Source organism: Geotrypetes seraphini, chromosome 4, assembly GCF_902459505.1.
Source record: "Geotrypetes seraphini chromosome 4, aGeoSer1.1, whole genome shotgun sequence".
Classification (NCBI taxonomy): domain Eukaryota; kingdom Metazoa; phylum Chordata; class Amphibia; order Gymnophiona; family Dermophiidae; genus Geotrypetes; species Geotrypetes seraphini.
In genome coordinates this window covers 149982039-150007623 of record NC_047087.1, presented here as the reverse complement: position 1 = coordinate 150007623, position 25585 = coordinate 149982039, and the positions used below count along the sequence as shown (strand labels likewise).

The 25585-nt window shown below is 44.7% G+C and overlaps 1 protein-coding gene across 5 annotated transcripts in view; it reads left to right on the top strand.

The window, feature by feature from the left end:
• Positions 1-25585, top strand: part of GNAO1 (G protein subunit alpha o1) — a 1237229-nt gene that overhangs the window by 721318 nt on the left and 490326 nt on the right. The window lies entirely within an intron of this gene.

Sequence of the window (25585 nt, the reverse complement as noted above, 5' to 3'; positions counted from 1 at the left end):
TCTGGCATTTGTTTTAAACCTGTCTCCTTTTAATTTTTCCGAGTGCCCCCTTGTACTTGTGGTTCCCCGTAATCTGAAAAATCTGTCCCTGTCTACTTTTTCTATACCCTTCAGGATCTTGAAGGTTTCTATCATGTCTCCTCTAAGTCTCCGCTTTTCCAGGGAGAACAGCCCCAGCTTTTTCAGTCTGTCAGTATATGAGAGGTTTTCCATACCTCTTATCAGTTTAGTTGCTCTTCTCTGGACTCCCTCAAGTACCGCCATGTCCTTTTTGAGGTATGGCGACCAATATTGGACACAGTACTCCAGATGCGGTCGCACCATTGCACGATACAGTGGCAGGATGACCTCCTTTGTCCTGGTCGTGATACCCTTCTTAATGATACCCAACATTTTGTTTGCTTTTCTTGAGGCTGTGGCGCACTGTGCTGACGCCTTTAAAGACGTGTCCACCATCACTCCCAGGTCTCTTTCAAGGTTACTTACCCCTAGCAGTGATCCTCCCATTTTGTAGCTGAACATCGGGTTCTTTTTCCCTACATGCATGACCTTGCATTTCCCTACATTAAAGTTCATTTGCCATTTTTTGGCCCATTCTTCTAGCGTCGTTAGGTCCCTTTGCAGATCTTCGCAGTCTTCCATGGTTTCAACCCTGCGGTAGAGTTTGGTGTCATCCGCAAATTTAATAACTTCGCAATTTGTTCCCGCCTCCAGGTCATTAATAAATATATTGAACAGGAGCGGTCCCAGCACCGACCCCTGCGGAACTCCGCTCGTGACCCCATGCCAGTCTGAGTAATGGCCCTTCACTCCAACCCTCTGTTTCCTGTCTGCCAGCCAGTTTTTGATCCATCGGTAGACCTCCCCTTGCACCCCGTGTCTCCACAGTTTTTTAAGCAATCTTTCATGCGGTACCTTGTCAAAGGCTTTTTGAAAGTCAAGGTAAATGATGTCAATGGATTCCCCCCTATCCACCTGTCTATTTACTCCCTCAAAGAAGTACAATAAGTTTGTGAGGCATGACCTACCCTTGCAGAAGCCGTGCTGGCTCGACTTTAGCTGTCCATTGTTTTCTATGTGTTCACAGATACTGTCCTTAATCAGTGCTTCCATCATTTTTCCCGGGACCGAGGTCAAGCTCACCGGCCTGTAGTTCCCTGGGTCCCCCCTTGAACTCTTCTTGAAGATGGGTGTGACATTTGCAATTTTCCAATCCTCCGGTATCTCTCCAGTCTTTAAGGATAGGTTACATATTTGGCGAAGTGGCTCTGCTATTACGTTCCTTAGTTCCTTGAGTACCCTTGGGTGAATGCCGTCCGGACCTGGCGATTTGTCGCTCTTTAGTCTGTCTATCTGCCTGAGGACATCCTCTTGGCTTACCTCTAGTTGGACCAGCTTTTCATCCCGATCCCCATTTACGATGTCCTCCGGTTCCGGAATATTGGATGTATCCTCCCTCGTGAAGACTGACGTGAAGAACTTATTTAACCTGTCTGCTATCTCTTTTTCCTCTTTTACCACTCCTTTTTTGTCTCCATCATCCAATGGCCCCACTTCTTCCCTTGCCGGTTGCTTCCCCTTCACATATCTGAAGAACGATTTGAAGTTTGTTGCTTCCCCCGCCAGTCTCTCCTCATATTCCCTTTTAGCTTTTTTAACCACACGGTGACACTTCCTTTGGTGTTCTTTGTGTTCCATTTGGTTGTCCTTTGTTTGGTCCTTTTTCCATTTTTTGAACGATGTTTTCTTGTCACTTATCGCCTTTTTCACTGCAGTTGTTATCCACGCTGGGTTTTTTGTTCGGTTTTTTTTTGCACCCCTTCCTGAATCTGGGGATGTACAGGTTCTGTGCCTCTTGCACCGTGCCCTTGAGTAGGGACCAGGCTTTTTCTACAGACTCCATCTTCCTTTCGCTACCATTGAGTTTCTTTCCCACCAGTTTCCTCATGCCATCATAATTCCCTTTTTTGAAGTTGAGTGCTGTCGCTGTGGATCTTTTCACCTTTGATGGTCCAATTTCCAGCTTGCACTGGATCATGTTGTGATCGCTGTTTCCTAGGGGTTCTAGCACCGCCACCTCCTTTGCAGGTCCCCCTAGCCCATTGAGGATTAGGTCGAGAGTTGCATCCCCCCGTGTTGGTTCCGTGACCAGCTGTTCCATGAAACAGTCCCTCGTGGTTTCCAGGAATTTGGTCTCCCTTGTGCAGTTTGAGTGTCCAATACTCCAGTCTATCCCAGGGTAGTTGAAGTCTCCCATCACCATCACGCTTCCGCTTTTGCATATCTGCCTCAGCTCAGCCTCCAGGTCCTGGTCGAGTGCTTCCGTTTGTCCAGGTGGGCGATAGTACAGGCCCAATTTTATGTCTGCTCCAGCTCCTCCAGGTAGCTTAATCCATAGTGATTCCAAGTCGTCCGCCCTTACTGTTGTTTCTATCCTGGTTGAAGGTATGGAGTCCTTTATATAAAGCGCTATTCCTCCACCCTTCTTGTGTGTCCTGTCCCTCCTGTAGAGTTTGTACCCTGGTATGGCCACATCCCATTTGTTGTCGTCAGTCCACCACGTTTCTGTGACTCCTATTATGTCCAGGTCCTTTGTATTGGCTATGACTTCTAGTTCTCCCATTTTGGCTCTTAGGCTCCTAGCATTAGTGTATAGGCAATTTAAGTCCTGGTTGTTTGCCTTTTCCGCTGGTTTTCCTCGTGGTTTGGCGCCCCTGCCAACCTCCTCATGGGTTGCCAGCCCCGGAGCTTTGTTGTGTTCATCCCCATCCTGCGGTGTGTCTATGTTGTCCTCAGCCTGCTCCCCCGTGTTTGGATGACCCTCTGGCTCCTGTTGCTCTCTCTTAATTCTGCTTGCTAGGTTCGTTTGTGCATTGGCTCCCTGCATTGCATCCATGTATCCTTTTCCCAAAAGTTCCCTCTCAGTCCCGAGCCCTCTTTTACAAATTTCTGGTTCAGTATCCTTGTTTGATACTTTGGTCCGATGTGTCGAGGTCAGGTCGACTGTCGGCTTTCCCCTTCTCCTCAGTTTAAAGCCAAGTCTATGCTGCTCTGGACGTTGCGTGCCAGCAACCTCGTCCCAGCCGTGCTCAGGTGCAGTCTGTCCCTCCTGTAGAGCTTGTTCTTCCCCCAGAAAGTTGTCCAGTTCCGTACAAATTGGAAACCCTCCTCTTCGCACCATCTCCTCAGCCAACCGTTTACTGCTTGCAGCTCGGTCTGTCTCTTAGCATCTGCCCTCGGTACTGGCAGGATCTCCGAGAAGGCTATCCTCCTTGTCCTCACCTTCAGTTTCCTCCCCAGGATCCTGAACTGCTCAGTTAGTGTAGTCCTGTTGTAGCTCCTCCTGCTGATGTCATTGGTTCCAACGTGGATTATCACCGCTGTCTCCTCTGTTTCAGCTCCGTCCAGGATTCTCTCTATTCTGTCAATGACGTCCTTCGTTCTCGCCCCCGGGAGACATGTCACTAGTCGGTCCTCTCTCCCTCCTGCTATGTGACTGTCCACTTCTCTCAGGATTGAGTCTCCCACTACAATTGCAGACTTCCCCTTCCTTGGTTGTCTCTCTGGTCTCAGGTCCGTGTCGCGATCCGTTAGAATTTCCTCTGGGTTCGGTTGGGTCACTATCTCCTCTGTCTGTCCAGCTCCTCCGCAAGGTCCTACTCTCATGGCGTCTGGTGGATTCTGTCCAATTGTTGGTTCCATTCCGATGTGCTGTTTGTCCTGAGCCGCCACCATCCTGCAGGCCTCCTCGATGAATTTCTCGAGCTCTCTTACTTGCTCCGTGACGTGACTCTCTCCGGTGGTATCCTCCGTTGTCCAGCATGGTTCCTCTAAGGTGCACAGTCCTTCCAGCTCCTGGACCCTGGCCTGCAGTCTCCCGACCTCCTTCCTCAGGCTATCCAGTTCCTGACATCAACCGCATATGTACACCTGCCTCCCGGAGGGGAGGTAGTCATACATATGACACTCGATGCAGTACACTGGGTAGCTCCGCTGGGTTCCTGCAGCCTCCATTTCTTTTTCCCTGCTCCTTTGGTTCCTCGGTGTGTATGAGTGGTGTCCGGCGTGCAGCTAGCTGAAAGGGTAGAGAGAGAAGAGAGTAATGAGAGAGAAAAAAGATTTTTGCTGCTGCTGCTGTCTGGGTTCCTTCTCAAGGCTCCTTCGCAAAGGCGCTCTCGCTAAGGCGAGCGCCTTTGCCGCTCGCCTTCGCCGTGCGCCGAACGGCTGGGCGCCGTTGGCTCCCTTCTTCTTATAGGGGGAGCCCGGGGCCCGATGTAACCTCTGACGGGGGGGGGGGTGGGCGGAGCTAACTCTCGCCGCGACCCCGGTCTAACAGCCTGCTCTGGCTGTTTCCTCCTGCCTTCCCCTCTGCCTCTCCGCTCCTGAAAGAGAAGAAAACAAAAACAAAAACGCTGCCGAGGTTTACCTCGTGCCCTGGCTCCCTTCTTCTTATAGGGGAAGCAATGGTAAAGGACAGCTGGAGATGGAGGAGGCAAGTAATAGGACAGACAACTATTGAGGAGGAAAAAAAAAAGGAAGTGGGGAGGGAAATACCGCTGCTGCTGCTGCACAGGGAATTGGGGGGGGAGGGAATGCTGCTGCTGCACAGGGAGCAAGGAGAGAGACAGAAAGACAGACAGCAGGAGGGAGAGAGAAAGAAAGATAGATAGACAGCGGGAGGGAGACAGACAGAAAGAAAGGAAGAAAGACACAGGGGCATGAAGAGAGACAGAAAGACAGACAGACAAAGAGGGACAGGGAGAGAGACCGACAGACAGCCATATATATTCTAGCACCCATTAATGTAATGGGCTTAAAGACTAGTATGGAACTAAGCCTTGAGGTCAACCAAGAGCAAGGGGGAGTAAGTTATGGGGAAGAAAACCTTTTGAGTGTTCTATGTAGATGGTGACTTTCTTCTCTCAAAATATGTCAAAGATTTAGAGCAGTTGTCTCAAACTCAAACCCTTTGCAGGGCCACATTTTGGATTTGTAGGTACTTGGAGGGCCATGAAAAAAATGGTTAATGTCTTATTAAAGAAATGCAGACAAAAACCAAGAGAAGACTGCAGACAAAGTGTACAAGATGCAGGCTATGTTTATTACATCAAATATAAATGCAGTTAATGTTACCACCCTTCAAACAAACCTAAGGACCCGACACGGTCCGTGTTTCAGAAAACACTCCTTCTTCAGGGGTCCTAACAAATATAAATGAAGATGGCTAAGAATATACAATTACAAATAAGTGAAAGCATAAAAACTGGACATGTGATGTCATGATAAGCCAATAAAAGCAAACGATAAGTAGAAAATCAATTAATTAACTAACTTATGATCTAAATAATATGATAAACAATGAAGATATGTGATTGTAGCACAGGAGAAGAAAATAAAGATCGAAGCACAGGTAAAGGAAATAAAGACAAAAAATTACCAGGACTTAAATTGCATATATACTAATGCAAGGAGCCTAAGGAACAAAATGGGGGAACTAGAAGTCATGGCCAAAACTGAGAACCTAGACATCATTGGAGTCTCCGAAACATGGTGGAATGAAGAAAACAAATGGGACATAGCAATGCCAGGGTAAAACTCTATTGTGAGGACAGGTCAGGGCAGAAAGGAGGAGAAATAGCTCTATATATAAAAGAAAGCATACACTTGACCAGAGTGGACACAGCAGCGACGACTACCACATTAGAATCACTATGGGTTAAAATACCGGGAAGGAAAAGGCCCGAGATAAAGATGGGCCTGTACTATCGTCCACCTGGGCAAAACGAAACTACCAATGAAGAAATGGAAGCTGAGATGAAACGGGAATGCAAAAACGGTAACACGATCATTATGGGAGACTTCAACTATCCCGGAATAGACTGGAATCTTGGAAACTCAAAATGCGCTAGGGAGACCGGATTCCTGGAAGCTATACAGGATTGCTTCATGGATCAGCTTGTCAGAGAACCGACGAGAGGAAATGCCACTCTGGATCTAATCCTTAATGGGCTAAGAGGACCTGCAAAGGATGTGGAAGTAGTGGGACCGTTGGGAAACAGCAATCATAACATGATCAAGTTCAAAATTGAAGTAGGAATACCAAAGAGAAAGAGAACCACAGCGACAACTTTTAACTTCAGGAAAGGAAACTTTGAAGCAATGAGGGTAATAGTGAGGAAGAAACTCAGGAACAACACAAAGAAATGGCAGACTGTAGAGCAAGCCTGGTCTTTATTCAAGGACACGGTAAGCGAGGCGCAAAATCGGTATATCCCCAGATTCAGAAAAGGGTGCAAAAAGAACCAAACAAAAGACCCGGCATGGACAACTAAATAAGTGAAGAAAGCGATAGGGGATAAGAAAAATTAATTCAAGAAATGGAAAAAGGGCAAAACCGAGGAGAACTGGAATGAACACAGGAAGTATCAAAAAGAATGTCACCTCATGGTTAGAAAAGCAAAAAGAGAATATGAAGAGAGGCTAGCCAGGGAAGCACGAAATTTCAAACCGTTCTTCAGATATGTTAAAGGGAAGCAGCCAGCTAGGGAGGAGGTGGGACCGCTGGATGACGGAGATAGGAAGGGAGTGGTGAAGGAGGAGAAAGAAGTGGCAGAAAGACTAAACATGTTCTTTTCGTCAGTATTTACAAAAGAAGACACATCCAACATACCGGAACCTGAACAAATCTTCAAAGGAGACCAAGCAGAGAAATTAACCTCCATGGAAGTAAGCCTTGAGGACGTACACAGGCAGATAGAAAAAATTAAAATCTGTCAAATCGCCGGGCCCGGACGGAATCTACCCTAGAGTATTGAAAGAACTAAAGGAGGAAATAGTGGAACAACTACAGCAGGTTTGTAATCTAATCCCTGAAAACAGGCGTGATCCCGGAGGATGTGGAAGATAGCCAATATTACGCCCATCTTTAAAAAGGGATCGAGAGGTGACCAGGGGAATTACAGACCGGTAAGTCTGACCTCGGTTCCGGGGAAAATGGTGGAAGCACTGATAAAAGATAGCATCAAGGAGAACTAGAGATGCATAAACTTATGAGAAAACAAGCCAACATGACTTCTGCAAGGGAAGAATCGTGCCTGACGAACTTAATGCACTTCTTCGAAGGATTTAACAGAATGGATGGGACAAAAGAGAACCCATAGACATACTTAGACTTCCAAAAAGCCTTTGACAAGGTATCCCATGAACGCCTAACTTGGAAACTAAAGAACCATTGGGTGGAAGGAGACGTACACAGATGGATCAGGAATTGGTTGGCGGGCAGAAAAGCAGAGGGTAGGAGTGAAGGGCCACTACTCGGACTGAAGGAAGGTCACGAGTGGTGTTCCGCAGGGGTACGGTGCTTGGACCACTGCTATTCGATGTATTTATAAATGATCTAGAAACGGGGACAAAGAGCGAAGTAATAAAATTCGCAGAATGACACCAAGCTATTCAATGGGGCTAGGACTAAAGAGGACTGCGAAGAATTTACAAAGGGATCTAAACAAACTAGGGTGTGGGGTGACGAGATGGCAGATGAAGTTCAATGTAGAGAAATGCAAAGTCTTACATGTAGGAAACAGAAACCCGAGGTACAGCGACACAATGGGATGGCTGTTATTGAGTGAGAGTTCCAAGAAAGGGACTTGGGGGTAATAGTGGACATGACAATGAAGGCCATCGGCACAATGCGGCAGCGGGCTGCTAATAAAGCAAACAGAATGCTAGGAATAATTCAAGAAGGGTATTACAAGCAGAACGAAAATAGTTATCTTGCCGTTTGTATCAGGCGAAGGTATGCCCGCCTCTGGAGTACTGCGTCCAATATTGGTCGCCGTACCTAAAGAAGGGATATGGCAATACTCGAGAGGGGTTCAGAAAAGAGCGATGCGTTTGATAATAAGGTATGGAAAACCTTTCATACGCTGAAAGATTAGAGAGACTGGGGCTTTATTTCGCTGGAGAAGCGGAGACTTAGAGGGGATATGATAGAGACTTAGATCACGAAGGGCATAGAGAAAGTGGAGAGGGACAGATTCTTCAAACTTTCGACAACTCCAAGAATGAGAGGGCATTCCGAAAAATTAAAAGGGACAGATTCAGAACCAATGCTAGGAAGTTCTTCTTCACCCAACGGGTGGTGGACACCTGGAACGCGCTTCCAGAGGGAGTGATAGGACAGTGGTACAGTATTGGAATTCAAGAAGGGATTGGACAGTTTTCTGAAGGAAAAGGGAATAGAAGGTATAGATAGAGGGCTAGTATATAGGTCCTGGACCTGATGGGCCGCCGTGTGAGCGTACTGCTGGGCATGAATGGACCTCAGGTCTGACCCAGCAGAGGCACGGCTTATGTTCTTATGTGATATACAAAAGCATAAGAGAAGTGCATGATAAAATATAAATACATAGATCTACTGGAAGAACCAAGGTGCAAGAAAAGTGCAGACTAGTATAGTGTGATAACATGACAGAAACAATGGAAGTGCATATGTGCCAAAATGATATCTAATGGACATAAGTGCAAAAATGCGGATAGCTGATAGAAACAAGCTAAAATGTGAATAAAGTTAATAACGTTAATAATAGAAAAAGTTAATAATGAGAAATTGGGAAAAGAACCTACTATGGGTGAGATAGGGTTTTATTAAACCACAATATAAATTGATAGTAAGCTAAAATATAAAAATCCATCGGTTAATATATAAATAATAAAAAAGGCTAAAAAACAATTTCTTTATTAAAAAGTTCAAAATAGATATAAAAAATAAATAAATAATCATATGAACAGCGTGATAGAACGAACATTAACTAAAGGGGAAAGAGGGATATTCATAAAACAAAAACAGAGTGATATTGAAAGTGGCTAAAAAAGCCGTGCCATCAGTAGAAAAAAGTAAAAGGAGGTGTCTGATCGAATGCCTAAAAAAAGTTAAAGAAACTGATCTAATGCTCCCTTGAAAGGACGTGAAATACATAACGGTGGAGCAAATGAAATAGGAAATGATACATGATAAATAAATAATATTAAAAAATGATATAAAACCAGGCAATGGAGCACTATCGTTGCTAAAAGTAGTTTTAGGATATGAGAAGGGAGGACTGACAGAAAATAATAAAAATGAGAAGTGAGAGTGTGATAGAACATGGTAAACTATGTAGAAAAAACGCTGACGATTGCAATTAGTACTATAAAAATAAAAAATAATAATAGAAGTAATAATAATGAAACAGATGGGCGAGAGAGACTCCGAAATGTTTTCTTATAAAGAAATGACAATTTTGCATGAGGAAAAAAATCTTTTTTTGTCGTACTGTATTTTTCACTCCATAAGACGCATTTTTTTCTCCACCCAAAAGTGGGTGGAAATCTCGTGCGTCTTATGAAGCGAAGGTGCAAAATTTTGAATCCCCCGCACAGTTGCAACACCTTCCCTGCACACCAGCCACACCACCTTGTTAAACACCGCCCACTAGCCACCCCGCACCACACTAACCTTTCAGCACCGCTCGCTGCCCCCTGTACAAAAACACCCCCTGTACAAAAACACCCCTGGTGCCGCAGCCGCACTATCGTTTTTTTAAACAACCCCCCCCCCCACCCGCCGCCATACCTTTTCCCAAGTCTGGTGGTCCAGCGTACGGCTCGTGTATTATTTCCTGGCAGCTAGGCGCATGAGTCAGGAGCATGGCGGTCAGGGCCAAGCTTTACACGCTCGTTACTTGGGCCCGTCCACTTTCCGAATGGCTGGCTGCAGTTCTTGGCGAGACTCATGAGAACTGCCGGAAGCCATTCGAAAAGCGGCGCAAGCCCAAGAGGGAGCGTGTAAAGCTTGGGCCTGACGTTCACGCTCCTGACTTGTGTGCCATGCTGTCCGGAAATAATAAGGAGCCATCGAGGGAGGGAGGGAAGAATTATAAAAAGGTACGGGGTTTAAAAAAAAAGGTATGGAGTATGATAAAAAATTACAAGGGGGGATGATTAAAAAGGTACAAGGAGATGATTAAAAGTACAAGGGGGCATGATTAAAAAGGTACTAGGAGTATTTGGGGAGATGATTTAAGGTATTGAGGGGGTACATAGGGGGTATGTGGCCTGCCTGTCTCTAGGCCTGCCTATCACTAGGCCACTAGGCTTGCTTGCCTGCCACTAGGCCTGCCTGCTCTTTGCCCTGTCCTGGCCTACCACTAGACTACCAGAGGGGGGACTGGATGCAGAGCCTGGCAGGGAGAATTTGGTTCAGAATGTTATTTTTCTTGTTTTCCTCCTCTAAATCTAGGGTGCATCTTATGATCAGGTGTGTCTTATGGAGCAGGGAAAGAAAGGGTCAATTAAAGAGGACAAACAGGTTGCCGATAAGTTAAATTCATTCTTTGCCTCAGTCTTCACAAATGAGGACATTTCAACAGTGCCAACCACAGGGAAGATATTCACCGGGGGCATAGAGGAAAGCCTCACAACAGTAAATGTGACGTCGGACATGATATACTATCAGATCGACAAACTAAGAAAGCGACAAATCCCCTGGACCGGATGGAATTCACCCAAGAGTATTAAAGGAACTTAAGGTGGAAATTGGCGAATTATTACAATCCGTAGCTAACATGTCTATTAAAAACTGGGCAAATACCAGAAGACTGGAGGATAGCAAATGTCATCCCAATTTTCTAAAAAAGGATCAAGAGGTGATCCAGGAAACTAACCGACCTGTGAGCCTAACATCGGTTCCAGGGAAGATAATCGAAACACTGATAAAAGATAACATTGTACAACACTTGGAGGATCACAATCTAATAAGGGCTAGTCAACACGGCTTCAGAAAAGGGAAGTCATTGTTGACAAATTTACTACAATTCTTGAGAAAGGTGAACAAACAAAATGACAGTGGAGGATCCAGTGGATATAATTTACTTGGACTTCCAGAAAGCGTATTGACAAGGTCCCACATGCAAGGCTTATGAAGAAACTACTAAGCCAATGGAATAGGAGGAGAAGTGCACAGATGGATCGTCAAATGGCTGGAAAACAGAAGGCAGAGGGTTAGCATAAATGGGAAATTCTCGGACTGGGAGAAAGTGACTAGCGACGTGCCCCAGGACTCGTTCTATGGGCCAATCTTGTTCAATATTTTATATAAACGAATCTAGAAGAGGAAACAACATGTAATAATAATAAAGTTGCGGATGATACAAAGCTATGTCGGGCGGGTTGGCTCTCAAAGAGACAGCGAGGACCTCCAGAAAGAGATCTGAATCAGCTGGAAACTGTGGGCGACAAAGTGGCAGATGAACTTTAACATAAACAAATGCAAGGTGATGCATCTAGGAAAGAAAAACAAAGAACACGAGTATAAGATGTTGGGGGTGACATTATCAAAATGCGAACATGAAAGGGATTTGGGGGTACTGATTGACAGTACCCTAAAGCCATCAGTACAATGTGCGGGGCGGCGGCGAGAGAAAGGCAAACAGGATGTTAGGCATAATTAAGAAGGAGATCACGAGTAGATCTGAGGATGTCATAATGCCACTTTATAGAACAATGGTCAGACTGCACTTGGAATACTGTGTCCAACACTGGGTCTCCATACCTTAAGAAGGATATAAACTCTGCTGGAGAAAAGTGCAGAGGGCGAGCCACGAAACTTGTCAAAGGAATGGAGCATTTTGAGCTACAAAGAACGACTCAGGAAGCTGGGATTGGTTTACCCTCGAGAAGAGAAGACTGAGAGGGGATTTGATAGAGACTTTAAAATATTAAAAGGATATTGAATAAAATAGACCAAGAAGCAGCATTGCTAACATTTTCAGATGTGACACGGACAAGAGGTCATAGCCTGAAACTGAGTGGCAGCAGTTCAGACAAATGTCAGGAAGTTCTGTTTCACACAGCGAGTGGTGGGTGCCTGGAACGCACTCCCGGAGGAGGTTGTGGCAGAGACTACTGTACTGGGATTCAAGCGCAGGCTGGATGCACACCTTCTGGCATATCATATTGAGGGATATGGTAAAGTCGGGTCTCCAGAAAGGAGTACTTAAATGGGCCGCCGCATGTGCGGAGCACCGGACTGGATGACCTCGGTCTGATCCGTGAAGGCGTTTCTTATGGTTCTTATGAGCAAAAAATATGGTAGTTTGTTTATTAAAGTTTTCATACAGCAATCCAAAAAGAATAAAGAAAACAGAGGAACATCCAAGGATATACAGCAAACATATTAGTGCAATACTGGACGAGTGAGGGCAATGGCGAGAGGTAAGCTCCGCCCACCCCTCCAACATCAGAAGAACTCAGATCCAGAGCTCCTCCTTCGATCAAGTGTGCCCAGGAGAGCCGGGCAAGCAGCAGGAGAGAGTCAGGAGGCAGGGAGAGAAGAGGAGTAAAGAGGGGGACCAGAGTCAGAGGAGGCAGAAGATAGTGAGGGCAGCGGTGAGAGGTAGCTCTGCCCACCCCGGAGCTTACCCTCGGGGCACATTCTTGACTCAGTGCATTCTGCTGTGAGCCCTTTGTACTGCACAGACACACCAGGTATCCTATAAAATCGGCATGGAGCTCCAAGAATAAGCCCTCCTCAACTCCCTCCAAGATGGCGGCAGACCATGCAACGTTCACGATAACCGGCATGTGAGATTGGGATCACAGACATCACCAAAATCTGTTTCAGCTGCCCTGGCGGACCATATAAACAATCGGTGGTTGATGAGATGAATGAGAATTTGATTCACACAGCCGACGGCTAGCAGAGGTTGGAGAAGCAGGTGTCCGACCAGGAGGGCACATGCACGGTCTGGCGATGCAGATGTCTGAATTGCAGAAGCAATCCGACCTTGTAAAAAAACTGAAGGAATAACCTACGCAATAACCTACGGATAGTAGGGCTGCCGGAAACAGGTGACTGACCAGAAACTGTACAAGATTTTTAGCCAGGTGGTTCCCTGAGCAGCTGGGCCAGATGGCTTGCGAGGCGTGCGTCACCTGCGAGCGGGCTCACTACACCAGAGCATGATCATCGGGAGAGGGGCCATTACACCCTATGTCAACTGGAGAGAAAAGGAGCTTCTTAAAGCATTTTGGAAGGCAAGAGCCATGCAGTATGACAGCTCTAAAGTTCTAGTCCTCAACAACTATTCCACAGGAGTAGCGGCGCAGCGCAATCTCATGTCTACGTTTTGCACCATTCAGCACAATAAAGGCATCCATTTACCTGGTATACTTGGTGAAACTGAGAATCTGGCATGATGGCAAAACTGTCCATTGGCCACAGCAGACCTGGAAATTTCTTGTATGATCTGGGAGCCCTCGAGAGGCCTGTTTGCCTTGCTGTTGCCTGGGGGTGCCCCTCGGTCTGATACCTACCTTCCTGGGCTGCTATTACCATCTATGAGGGAGTTTGTGCCCACCTTCCTGCTCTGGGGATTTAGGTGGAGGCCCATGGATTGTTCGTTTGATGACCGGGAGGCTTCTGCCAAAGTTCGGGTGGCACAGTGTCGGGCAGGGACTCTGGTTGCCGACCAGCTGGTGAGTCTGTTTGTCGAGCCCGGGCACAGGGGGTCAGAGTGATCGCTGGTGTATCTCCCTGGGAAGCAGCGATCACAATATGATCCGCTTCGACCTGGATGCAGGTGAGAAACAGTGGTCCAAAACGACAGCCATGGCGCTGAACTTCTGAAAAGGGAATTAAGAAGGGATGAGACTCATGGTGGGGAAGAAGATTAAGAAAAGGATAAGCACTGTAAAAATGCTAGAGCAAGCTTGGTCCCTTTTTAAGGACACAGGCCCGGAGGCGCAACAAAGGATCCAAGAGGAAAAACAACAAAGAATCGGCGTGGCTCACTGTAGAGGTGAAGGAAGCGATTAGAGATAAGAAAACTTCATTTAAGGAATGGAAAAGGTCAAAAACAGATGAAAAACTAGAATAAGTACAAACAACATCAACGCAGGTGGCCATAAGGCGGTAAAAAGGGGCCAAAAGAGACTATGAGGAAAAAATAGCCAAGGAGGTGGGAAAACTTCAAGCCGTTCTTTCAATATATTAAGAGGAAACGACCTTCGAAGGAAGCGGTGGGGCCATTGGATGACCATGGAATAAAAGGAGCGCTAAAGGACAAAGAAATCGCCGACAAACTGAACACATTTTTTTTGCATCTGTATTTACTGAAGAGGATATACACAGCATACCGGAACCCTTCAGGCTATATGCTGGAAATGAAGACAGGAAACTGACAGGATTGACGGTCAGTCTAGAAGAGGTATGCAAGCAGATTGATAGGTTTAAGAGTGATAGATCCCCGGGACCGATTGCATCCATCCGAGGGTCATCAAGGGAACTGAAAGGGGCTTCAACTAATAGCTAACTGCTTCAGCTAATAGCCAATCTGTTGATCAAATCAGGAAAGATTCCGGAAGATTGGAAGGTGGCAAACGTTACGCCGATCTTCAAAAAAGGTTCGAGGGGAGATCCGGGAAACTAAAGACCGGTAAATCTGACCTCAGTACCAGGAAAGATGGTAGAGGCGCTGATCACCTTGACGGACACGATCTGATGAGGATCAGCCAGCACGGTTTCAGTAAAGGTAGATCTTGCCTGACGAACTTGCTGCACTTCTTCGAGGGAGCAAACAGGCAGATAGACAAGGGTGACCTGGTCGACATTGTATATCTGGATTTTCAGAAGGCATTCGACAAAGTTCCACATGAATGACTACTTCAGAAAATTGCATACCATGGAATCGAGGTTGAAATACTCATGTGGATTCAAAACTGGCTGGAGCATAGGAAACAGAGAGTGAGGGTAAATGGACAATTCTCAGACTGGAAGAGCATCACCAGTGAGGTGCCTCAGGACTCAGTGCTTGGACCCGTGCTCTTCAACATCTTTATAAATGATCTGGACATTGGTACGAAGAGTGAGGTGATTAAATTTGCGGATGATACAAAGTTATTCAGAGTAGTGAAGACACAGGGGATTGCAAAGATCTGCAACATGATATAATCAAGCTTGAGAAATGAGCATCGACATGGCAAATGAGGTTCAACGTGGATAAGTGCAAAGTGATGCATTCGGGAACAAAAATCTCATGCACGAATACAGGATGTCCTGCAGCAGTACTTGGAGAGACTTAGGACTTGGAGTTATGATCGGACAAGTCTATGAAGCGATCTGCACAATGTGCTGTGGCTGCAAAAAGGGCAAACAGAATGCTAGGAATGATCAAGAAGGGAATCATGAACAGATCAGAGAAGGGTTATCATGCCGCTGTACCGGGCCAGGGTGCGCCCTCACCTGAATACTTTGTCTAGCACTGGTTGCTGCAACATGAAGAAGGACACGGTACTACTTGAAAGGTACCAGAGAAGAGTGACTAAAATTGTTAAGGGGATGGAGGAGTTGCTGTACAGTGAGAGATTGGAGAAACTGGGCCTCTTCTTCCTTAAAAAGAGGAGACTGCAAGGGGACATGATCGAAACATTCAAAATACTGAAGGGAATAGACTTAGTAGAGAAAGACAGACTGTTAACCCTCTCCAAGGTAGAGAGAATGAGAGGACACTCTCTAAAGTAAGGAAAATTCTTCTTCACCCAGAGAGTGGTAGAAAACCGGAACGCTCTTCCGGAGTCTGTTATAGGGGATAAACACCCTCCAAGGTTTCAAGACAAAGTTGGACAAATTCATGCTAAATTGGTGAGACAGAACTCATTTAGAGCACTGGTCTTGACCTAGGGGCTGCCACGTGAGCGGGACTGCTGGGCAAAATGGACCACTGGTCTGACCCAGCAGTGGCAATTCTTATGTTCTGACTGCTTTCGACACCTTGCCATGCAGGATTAGTGGGGTTTCCCGACAGTGGAACGACTCCGTTTCCCACCAGGCCTGGTGGATTCAAGCCTGGCCTCAGAGGTCATCATGGAATTTACCTGCCTGCTGTTTGCTGGGGGGGAGTCCTCCCTGGGCCTGCTACCCTTCTTTTTGGCCTGGAAATGCTGCCAAACTGGAGTCCTGTACTGATCATTCCTGACATAGTGCTACCTGGAGGAGGTTTCTGGACTGCTTGGCTGAGACCCGGGTGATCCCTACCAGTGCAATTGGGGATGAAGTAACCGGCAGGGGTGTCAGACGGCTCTCTGGACGTGGCTTCACTCTGCTGGTTTGCTGGGACTGATTTTTTGCACTGTTCTTGTTTCTCCATCTTATTGTTTTGGACCCGAGGGGATGCGAATTTGGGAATCTTTGGTAGGGGGAATTCTTTTCCATCAGGTAGGCTTGGGGTTTGTCTCTGGGGTTGTGTGCTAGGGGGGCGAGCATGCTTTTGGGGAAGGGAGGAGGGGAGGGAGAGGTTTGGGGAATGGGTTGGCCTGTTTGGTGGTGTGGTGTATTGATGGATATTGTAATGTAGGGGTAGGAGGAGGGTGGGGGTGGGCACTGGTACCATTGCAATTGTGGATGGGGCATTCATTCTCTGGCGGCCACAGAACTCAGCTTGGAGGCTTCGTTCGTGCTGCATAACTATAGCTTTACCTGCTTGTGATGTTGGCTGTTTGATGACCATGGTTGAAATGCTTACCTTAGTCTACTTTCCCTGTTTACTGGTGGTATGGCTGACTTGAAGTTGCTTACTTTTAATGTGGATGGCATTAGGTCCCCCATTAAAAGATCCTAGATCCTGACCAGTTTGCGGAGGCTGGATGCGGATATTGCCTACTTACAGGAAACTCATCTCAAACAGCTGGAACATTCCAAGATGCAGAGGAACTAGGATCGGAGAAGTCTACTCTTCCACTTTTAGCGGGCGGCAACGGTGTTGGGCGATCTTCCTACACAAGAGGCTGCCCTTTACCCTGCATAAAACAAATTCAGGACAAGGACGGACAGTTTATTATAGTCTTGGAGAAACATTGAGGACTGAAATTACTCCTTTGTAACCTGTATGCTTCAAACGTCTACTGTCATAAATTTTATCATCCATTTTATCTTTAGTATCGGGCTATCCTGACTATCAGCTGATCCTGGGGGGTGACCTATAATATTACGGCGGAACCAGGGGTGGATTACAAACCCCCCAGGGCAAGAATGGAGGGCTCATGCTAGACCGTGGGGTGGGCATTCTTACACAGCATTTAGACCTGGTGGATGTGTGGCGCGTGCTACATCCCTTTGACATAGAATTTATCTTGTACTCCCATGTTCATAAGGTATACACACGGCTGGATTATATCCTTCTTGATAAGCGTTTGTTCTCTAAGGCTCTCAGGTCAGAGATTTCTGAAGTTGCAGAATCTGATCATGCAATTGTGGAGCTTACTTTGACCCTGACATCCACCCACAGAGCCCCCTCGTGGAAGCTGTCTCTGCACTTGTATAATGACCCCGAGTTCTGGATATTCTTGAGGGCCCGTTGGCTAGACTACCAGGCTACGAACACCTCTCCTGAGATGGGCCCTGTACCATTCTGGTATACCTCCAAAGCAGTCGTGCGGGGCCATATCACTTACATGGCCGCTAAACAAAAGGAGAGGTTTGGGGATCTCCTACAGCTGACTAGGAAAATGCAGGCATTGAGAACAGCATATATTACCACTTTGTCTGACTCAGACCGTTTGGAATACAAGAGTATTCATGGGAAAATAGAAACCCTGTTAAACAAGCGCATGGAGCAATCCCTTTATTATCAACGCTATCAATTCTATCAATGGGGGAGCAAGATGGAGAAGATTTTAGCCAATTTGATTCACCCCTTCAAGAAACGTCTGATTATCACAGCTATTAGAGACCCGCAAGGGACGCAGTACGAGGGGGAGCAGCAGATTGCGGACTAGTTTATCCATTATTATAAAACTTTGTATGACAGGAGACCCTTGGATCAGGAGGCCCTTGAAGTGTTTTTCCACAGCTGGAAGTGTATGCCACAGCTTGAAGTGTATGCCACAGCTTGAAGTGTATGCCACAGCTTGAAGTGTTTTTCCACAGCTTGAAGTGTATGCCACAGCTGGATGATACCCAGGTCGACTTTTTGAATGCGCCAGTCACTGGGGCAGAGATGTTGGTGTCTCAAGTGTCTTACCTTAGCTAAGGCACCTGGGCCCGATGGTTTCAGACCAGAATATTACCGAATCCTCTAGGACCTGGTGGCAGAGCCCCTTAGCACAATGTGCAATGCTGTAGCAATGGCAGGGGGTGCCTTCCCGGATAATCTGGCCCATGTAGTTTTGATCCCTAAGCCAAGTAAAGACCCGGACATGGTTGCTCTTATAGGCCAATTTCCTAGTTAGATCAGGATATTAAGCTTTTGGCCATGACACTGGCGCGCCGCCTGAACTGTTTCCTTCCTGGTCTTATCCATACTTAGAACCCTGTAATGTTCAAGACACTTAAGTATCCAGACATCACTCATACAGGTACATGGTATCTTTCATTGAGCCGGTATTTTCATGTGCAAAACTACAAATGTGCAAGAAGCTGTAATAAAGTGCTACGTGAAATAAATAACATTAAAAGTTCGCACTTAGCTTTTATATGTGCTTGATTTGTAGTAGATCATTGTAGTTAACAAAAATCGGCTAAACGCCCTACGGGACCCGTTTCGCCACAGTCAAGGGCTTCATCGGGGGTCTTGTATTTATGAACTACAATAGACAAAACATAAAATAATCAGTATATCTGTAATACAATAGTGCAAGAAAACTCTCTAAAAATGTATGTAGGAAGTACTCACTGTGCAACTTTGTTTCAGCTGACACGTAACAAAAAATGGCGCTGGCGAACTTTAAACGCCACGCATGCGCTTTTTAAACCTTCTACAGAGATGACGTATGTGTTAATAATGCGCATGTGTCAGCTATATGTCATAGCTTCAAGGACATCCTCAAAGTCCCTTTGTTAAGATTTTAACTATACTAACCGACATGAATGCACCCCATACTATGAACTTATTTTAATGTAATTAAAAGAATGAACACCAATCAATCTTTGAATTTAACCCTTTCGGTTTCAGAGTATCTAATCTAAATATCCAACGGGATTCACGCTGGTGTAACCTCCGTTGCCTGTCACCACCTCTGATGGTCTGTACCTCTCTATCAATCCCAAAACATTTCAGATCTGCAAATGAATGATTCATCTGAATGCAATGCCCCGCTACAGGAGCACTACGTTTGAGGCATTTAATATTCGACTTGTGTTCTCCTATTCTGGTCTTCAGGGATCTTGTGGACATACCCACGTATAACTTGTTGCATGGACACACGATCACATAAATAATGTGATCAGTGGAACATGTAAGAAAATGTTTTATCTTATATCTCCTTCCATCTGATGGATTAATGAATTCATTTTGAGAAATTGTGACGTTACAAATATTACAATGTCCGCATTTGTAGAAACCTACTACCGGCGATATGAAAGATTTTCTAATATCACATACGGTTGGGGACAAAATATCTTTTAAATTTTTATTTCTAGAAAAGGCTATTCTTAATTGAACATCTTCAAAGAGAGGATTTGTTTCCATGATTTTCCAATTTTCTTTTAAAATTCGAGCTATCGAATTCCCATCCGTGGAATATCTAAGAGCACACGTCATGATTTTATCTTCAACCACTGTGTTTTTTTGTTTTTTTTGAAATAGCCATTCTTTATGGTAATTTCTAGTTCGTTTTAAGGCTTTCTTTAAGGTTGAATGAGGATAACCTCTATCTTGTAGCTTTACCATTAACTCCTGAGATCTCATTTTAAAAGTTTCTTTAGAGGAGCAATTCCTCTTTAATCTCAGAAACTGCGAAAATGGAAGATTGTTTTTTAAACTGATGGGATGGCAGCTACGGTAGTCCAAAAATGTATTTCTGTCCGTTGGTTTGATAAAAATGTCAAACTCAAAATGATCTATTGTTTGTATGATGGACAGATCTAAAAAGTCAATATTAGTTTTGGACCAATTCATAGTGAAAATCAGATTCTCATCGCGACAATTAAGCCACACTAAAAAATCTTGAAGATCCTTTTCTCCTCCCTTCCATAAGACCAGAATATCGTCGATATATCTATACCAACCGTACAGCTCTTCTTCAAACGGACATTGTCTTATCCAGCATGCCTCAAAGTCGGCCATGTATAAATTGGCCACTGAGGGGGCAAACACCGCCCCCATGGCCACACCTTTACATTGTTTATAATATTTTTGGTTATAGATGAAAGAATTCTCTGTCATTGTAATCCTTGCTAGACAAGACAAAAATTCTGTAGGGATGGCATGAGGTCTTTCTCTATTATCCAATACTTTACAAATGATGTTCAAAGCTGCCTCCTGGGGAATAGAGGTATATAATGCTGTAATATCAAAGGAGGCAAGAATGAAAGGAAATACTTCTCTCGAAATATCACTCAATTTTTCTATGACATCTCTAGAATCTTGGAGATAAGAGTCTATCTTAGGAACTTCTGGTTTTAAGAATTCATCAATAAACGTTGAAAGGGGCTCTAACAATGAGCCCCTTGAAGACATAATGGGTCTCCCTGGAGGGTCTACCATACTCTTATGTATCTTTGGTAGGATATAAAACGTGGACGTAATCGGTGTTTGTCTATTTAAATATTTATGGTCACGTGTGGTTAAAAAACCAACTTTTACTCCGTGATCTGTTAATTTCAAAATCTGTCTCTGTAAGCGAGAAGTCGGATTGATCTCCATTTGTTCATATACATCTTCTGTATTTAATTGCCTCATAATTTCTGCATGATACTTGTCCTGATCTAAAATAACCAGAGCCCCACCTTTATCTGCCCTTTTTATCACAATGTTACTATCTGTTTTTAAGGAAGAAATAGCTGTTCGTTCCAATTTATTTAAATTATTGAAAAATTTCTTTTGAGAACCTTGCCAAGTTGTGATATCTTTTAATACGCATTGTTTAAATGCATGGACCATAGGATCCAAGGGAATAGGAGGAGTCCAGGTGGACTTAGGAACTATAATGGTACGATCTTGAATATAATCTTTATTTGCAAAATAAATCTTTAATTGTAACTTCCTCACTAGTTTTTCTAGATCTACATTAAATTGAAACAAATCAAACGAAGCAGATGGTACAAACGAAAGGCCATATGTCAAAACTCTCAATTCTATATCCGTTAAAGGTCTTTTTGATAAGTTGATCACCACTGGTTTCTTTTGGACTGGGATCTTGTATTGGGTCTTGATGGTTGTGCCCCTCTTTTTCCTCTCGTGCGACCTCTTCTGTTGGACTGACCTCTCCGTAAAAAATTATTGGTAGAACTACCACTACTGGTTGAGGCAGATGAAGAGGAAGCATCCGACTGGGCGACATCATCTGTCTTCAAATTTTGTTGATTAGATGTAAACATCCAAGAATAAACTCTATTTTGTGCATAGTCCTGTTCGTCACGTCTATATTTTTTCAATTTATTTCTTTTCAAATTATCTCTAAATTTTTCCATGTTGTCATTCAGGCTTTTGAAACTGCTAGTAAAATCTTCTTCTGTTGTTTTCGCCTTTATCTCTGCCAAATCAGCGTCCAGTTTCTTCTTCAACTCATTAATGCTTCTGTTGCTGTTATCAATGATTAAAAGCATTAAATCCAAGGAACATTTGTTCAAAATTTTGTTCCATATTTCTACAAACAGTGAATCGTCCTTGAAGATCTGTGGAGCCTTCGATACACGTAATCCCCTTGGGATCCTTTCTTTCTTGCAATATTCGATCAGCATGTCACTGTTAACTTCCATGCCTATTAATGATTTAAATGATTTGGAGACATCTGACCACATGGACGAACTGGTATTCAAAGATTGGGAAATGTCGAACTGCGTGGGAACATCTAGTAGTTTGCCCACTCGTTCTGAACTGAAGCTGAAAACAGTTTTCCATCCTTCAGTTGCCATAATCATCAGTGATATGCTTAACCACAAAAAATGGACTAAGTCCTCTTGAGCAAATCAAAATAATCAAACCAACGAATAGAGGACAAATAATAACAAGAATTCTTGCTATTCTATACCGCTCTCAGAACCCTGTAATGTTCAAGACACTTAAGTATCCAGACATCACTCATACAGGTACATGGTATCTTTCATTGAGCCGGTATTTTCATGTGCAAAACTACAAATGTGCAAGAAGCTGTAATAAAGTGCTACGTGAAATAAATAACATTAAAAGTTCGCACTTAGCTTTTATATGTGCTTGATTTGTAGTAGATCATTGTAGTTAACAAAAATCGGCTAAACGCCCTACGGGACCCGTTTCGCCACAGTCAAGGGCTTCATCGGGGGTCTTGTATTTATGAACTACAATAGACAAAACATAAAATAATCAGTATATCTGTAATACAATAGTGCAAGAAAACTCTCTAAAAATGTATGTAGGAAGTACTCACTGTGCAACTTTGTTTCAGCTGACACGTAACAAAAAATGGCGCTGGCGAACTTTAAACGCCACGCATGCGCTTTTTAAACCTTCTACAGAGATGACGTATGTGTTAATAATGCGCATGTGTCAGCTATATGTCATAGCTTCAAGGACATCCTCAAAGTCCCTTTGTTAAGATTTTAACTATACTAACCGACATGAATGCACCCCATACTATGACATATAGCTGACACATGCGCATGACATATAGCTGACACATGCGCATTATTAACACATACGTCATCTCTGTAGAAGGTTTAAAAAGCGCATGCGTGGCGTTTAAAGTTCGCCAGCGCCATTTTTTGTTACGTGTCAGCTGAAACAAAGTTGCACAGTGAGTACTTCCTACATACATTTTTAGAGAGTTTTCTTGCACTATTGTATTACAGATATACTGATTATTTTATGTTTTGTCTATTGTAGTTCATAAATACAAGACCCCCGATGAAGCCCTTGACTGTGGCGAAACGGGTCCCGTAGGGCGTTTAGCCGATTTTTGTTAACTACAATGATCTACTACAAATCAAGCACATATAAAAGCTAAGTGCGAACTTTTAATGTTATTTATTTCACGTAGCACTTTATTACAGCTTCTTGCACATTTGTAGTTTTGCACATGAAAATACCGGCTCAATGAAAGATACCATGTACCTGTATGAGTGATGTCTGGATACTTAAGTGTCTTGAACATTACAGGGTTCTGAGAGCGGTATAGAATAGCAAGAATTCTTGTTATTATTTGTCCTCTATTCGTTGGTTTGATTATTTTGATTTGCTCAAGAGGACTTAGTCCATTTTTTGTGATTAAGCTTATCCATACTTACCAGGTTGGCTTTGTGCCAGGGCGATATGCCTCTATGAATTTGCTGAAGGTCATGGGTGCTATCTATACCCATGCCAGCAAAGGGGGTCATTCTGCGGTTACAGGGCTGGACATGGAGAAGGCCATTGACAGCATCTCATGGGAGTACCTTTTTCGGATTTTACAGCAGAGTGGTTTTTGGGGTTTCTTCCTAGCTTGGGTAACAGCCCTTTACACTGACCCCAAGGCTTGGCTCTTGATTAATAGGGGGCTCACAGAGGCTTTTGGATTGCAGTGGGGTACACAGCAGGGATGCCCCCTCTCCCCTCTTCTCTTCCTCTTAGCTATTGAGCCCTTGGCCATTAAGATCTGGCAAGCGGAAGCTATTCATGGGATCTGGGTGGGAGGAACGGAATGCAAGATAAATTTGTTCGCTGACGATATCCTGCTTTACTTGGACCAAGTTGATCCGCATTTACATAGGGGCTTGGAGGTGATTCATGACTTTGGTGCTCTATCTGGTTTGCAGGTCAATTGCAGTAAATCAGAACTCTTGCTCTTATCGGGGGGTCCCCCGGAACCCTGGCATGCCTTATTACCCATTCCTCCTTCGACTAAACCTATGTGCTTTTGGGCATCTACCTAAGTACTGATAACGCCACACTACACTGCTAATGTCAAACGTCCCATTGAGACTATTGGGAGATTGTGCCAGACATGGCAAGAGCTTCCGCTGGGTCTTTTCGGGAGGGTGGCTTTGGTAAAAATGGTCATGGTTCCTAAGCTTTATATCCCCTGAAAACTATGCCCTTTTGGCTTAGTCGCTGGGTTGAGAGAAAGTTCTAAACGGTTATTTCACGATTTATTTGGAGATCACAGACATCCGGGATCAGTATGGCTAAACTGACACTGGATAAGGGTTTGGGAGGCCTAAATGTTCCAAATACCTGGTTATATAATGTAGCGGCGCTCATGTGCTGGATTCATGAGGGTTACACTGGCAGTGCCCGATACTCTCCCCCGGGATGGCTGGAGGGCTGGAGTCATCCTTTTCAATTTCTTAACCTGCTCTATTCCCAATTGGACTCTGCTTGTCGCTATCAGACCTGTTTCCAGTTTCTGCAGTGCTTACGACTAGCTTGGAGGTGGTGGCGGCATAGACAGAGCCTCAGCCCTGGGGTGTCTCCTTTTCTACGAACCAAGGGTAATTTCCAATTCACTCTGGGCTGGGGTCGACTCGGGGTTGTGTGGTCATGGAACACTTGCTGGAGATCTCCTCTGTGGATTTCCCCTCCTTTCAACAGGTCCAGCATACCTGGCGGTTACCTCATCGTTATCTGTTCTCCTATTTCCAACTTCAGCACTATTGGGAAACTGAGTGCCGGGGGCATGAGGGGGCCTAGGTTAAGGGACAGCTAGATACTGCCTTCTCAGCTACCCCAGTCTTGTTCAACACTCTGTCTCATTGGTTTAGGCTGTTGAAGACCTCTCTCACTTTGTTGGTCCTTACACTTTTACGGGTACAATGAGAACAGGATCTTAGGTGCAGCATCTCTGAGAAGCAGTTCTTGACCTGTTTTCAAACTGTATGCTCCTTTACTAAGTCTGCTGACTGTCAGGAACTATAGTATAGGGTCCTACATAGAGCCTATTTTACCAGACAGTGAGGTGCGAGCTTGGGACTTTGGGACAGTGACCTCTGCATTAAGTGCAAATGTTTGGTGGGTACTTATCTTCATTCTTATCCACATTAAACCTCATTTGCCATGTCCCAGCCCACTCGAGCATGTTTATGTCACGTTGCATGTCTTCGCAATCCTTCTGTGTCTTTACTACTCTGAATAACTTTGTATCGTCTGCAAATTTAATCACCTCGCTCATTGTACCAATTTCCAGGTCGTTTATAAATATGTTGAACAGCACGGGCCCAAGCACCAAACCCTGCAGCACTCCACTCGTGATGCTTTTCTAGTCCGAGTATTGTCCATTTACCCCCCACTCTCTGTTTCCTATCCGCCAACCAGTTTTTAATCCACATGAGCATATCACCCTCAGTTTCATGGCTCGCAATTTTTCAAAGTAGTCGTTCATGCAGGACCTTGTCAAACGCTTTCTGAAAATCCAGATATACAATGTCGACCAGGTCACCCTTATCTATCTGCCTATTTACTCCCTCGAAGAAGTGCAGTAAGTTCGTCAAGCAAGATATTCCTTTGCTGAAGTCGTGCTGGCTGGTCCTCATCAGATTGTGTCCGTCAAGGTGATCAATGATGCGGTCCTTTATCAGAGATGGGGAATTTGGTTCCCCTTAGGGTTATGGAGTTTATTGAAGAATTTGTGGCTGTGGCTAAGAAAAATTTTGTTTTCTCGA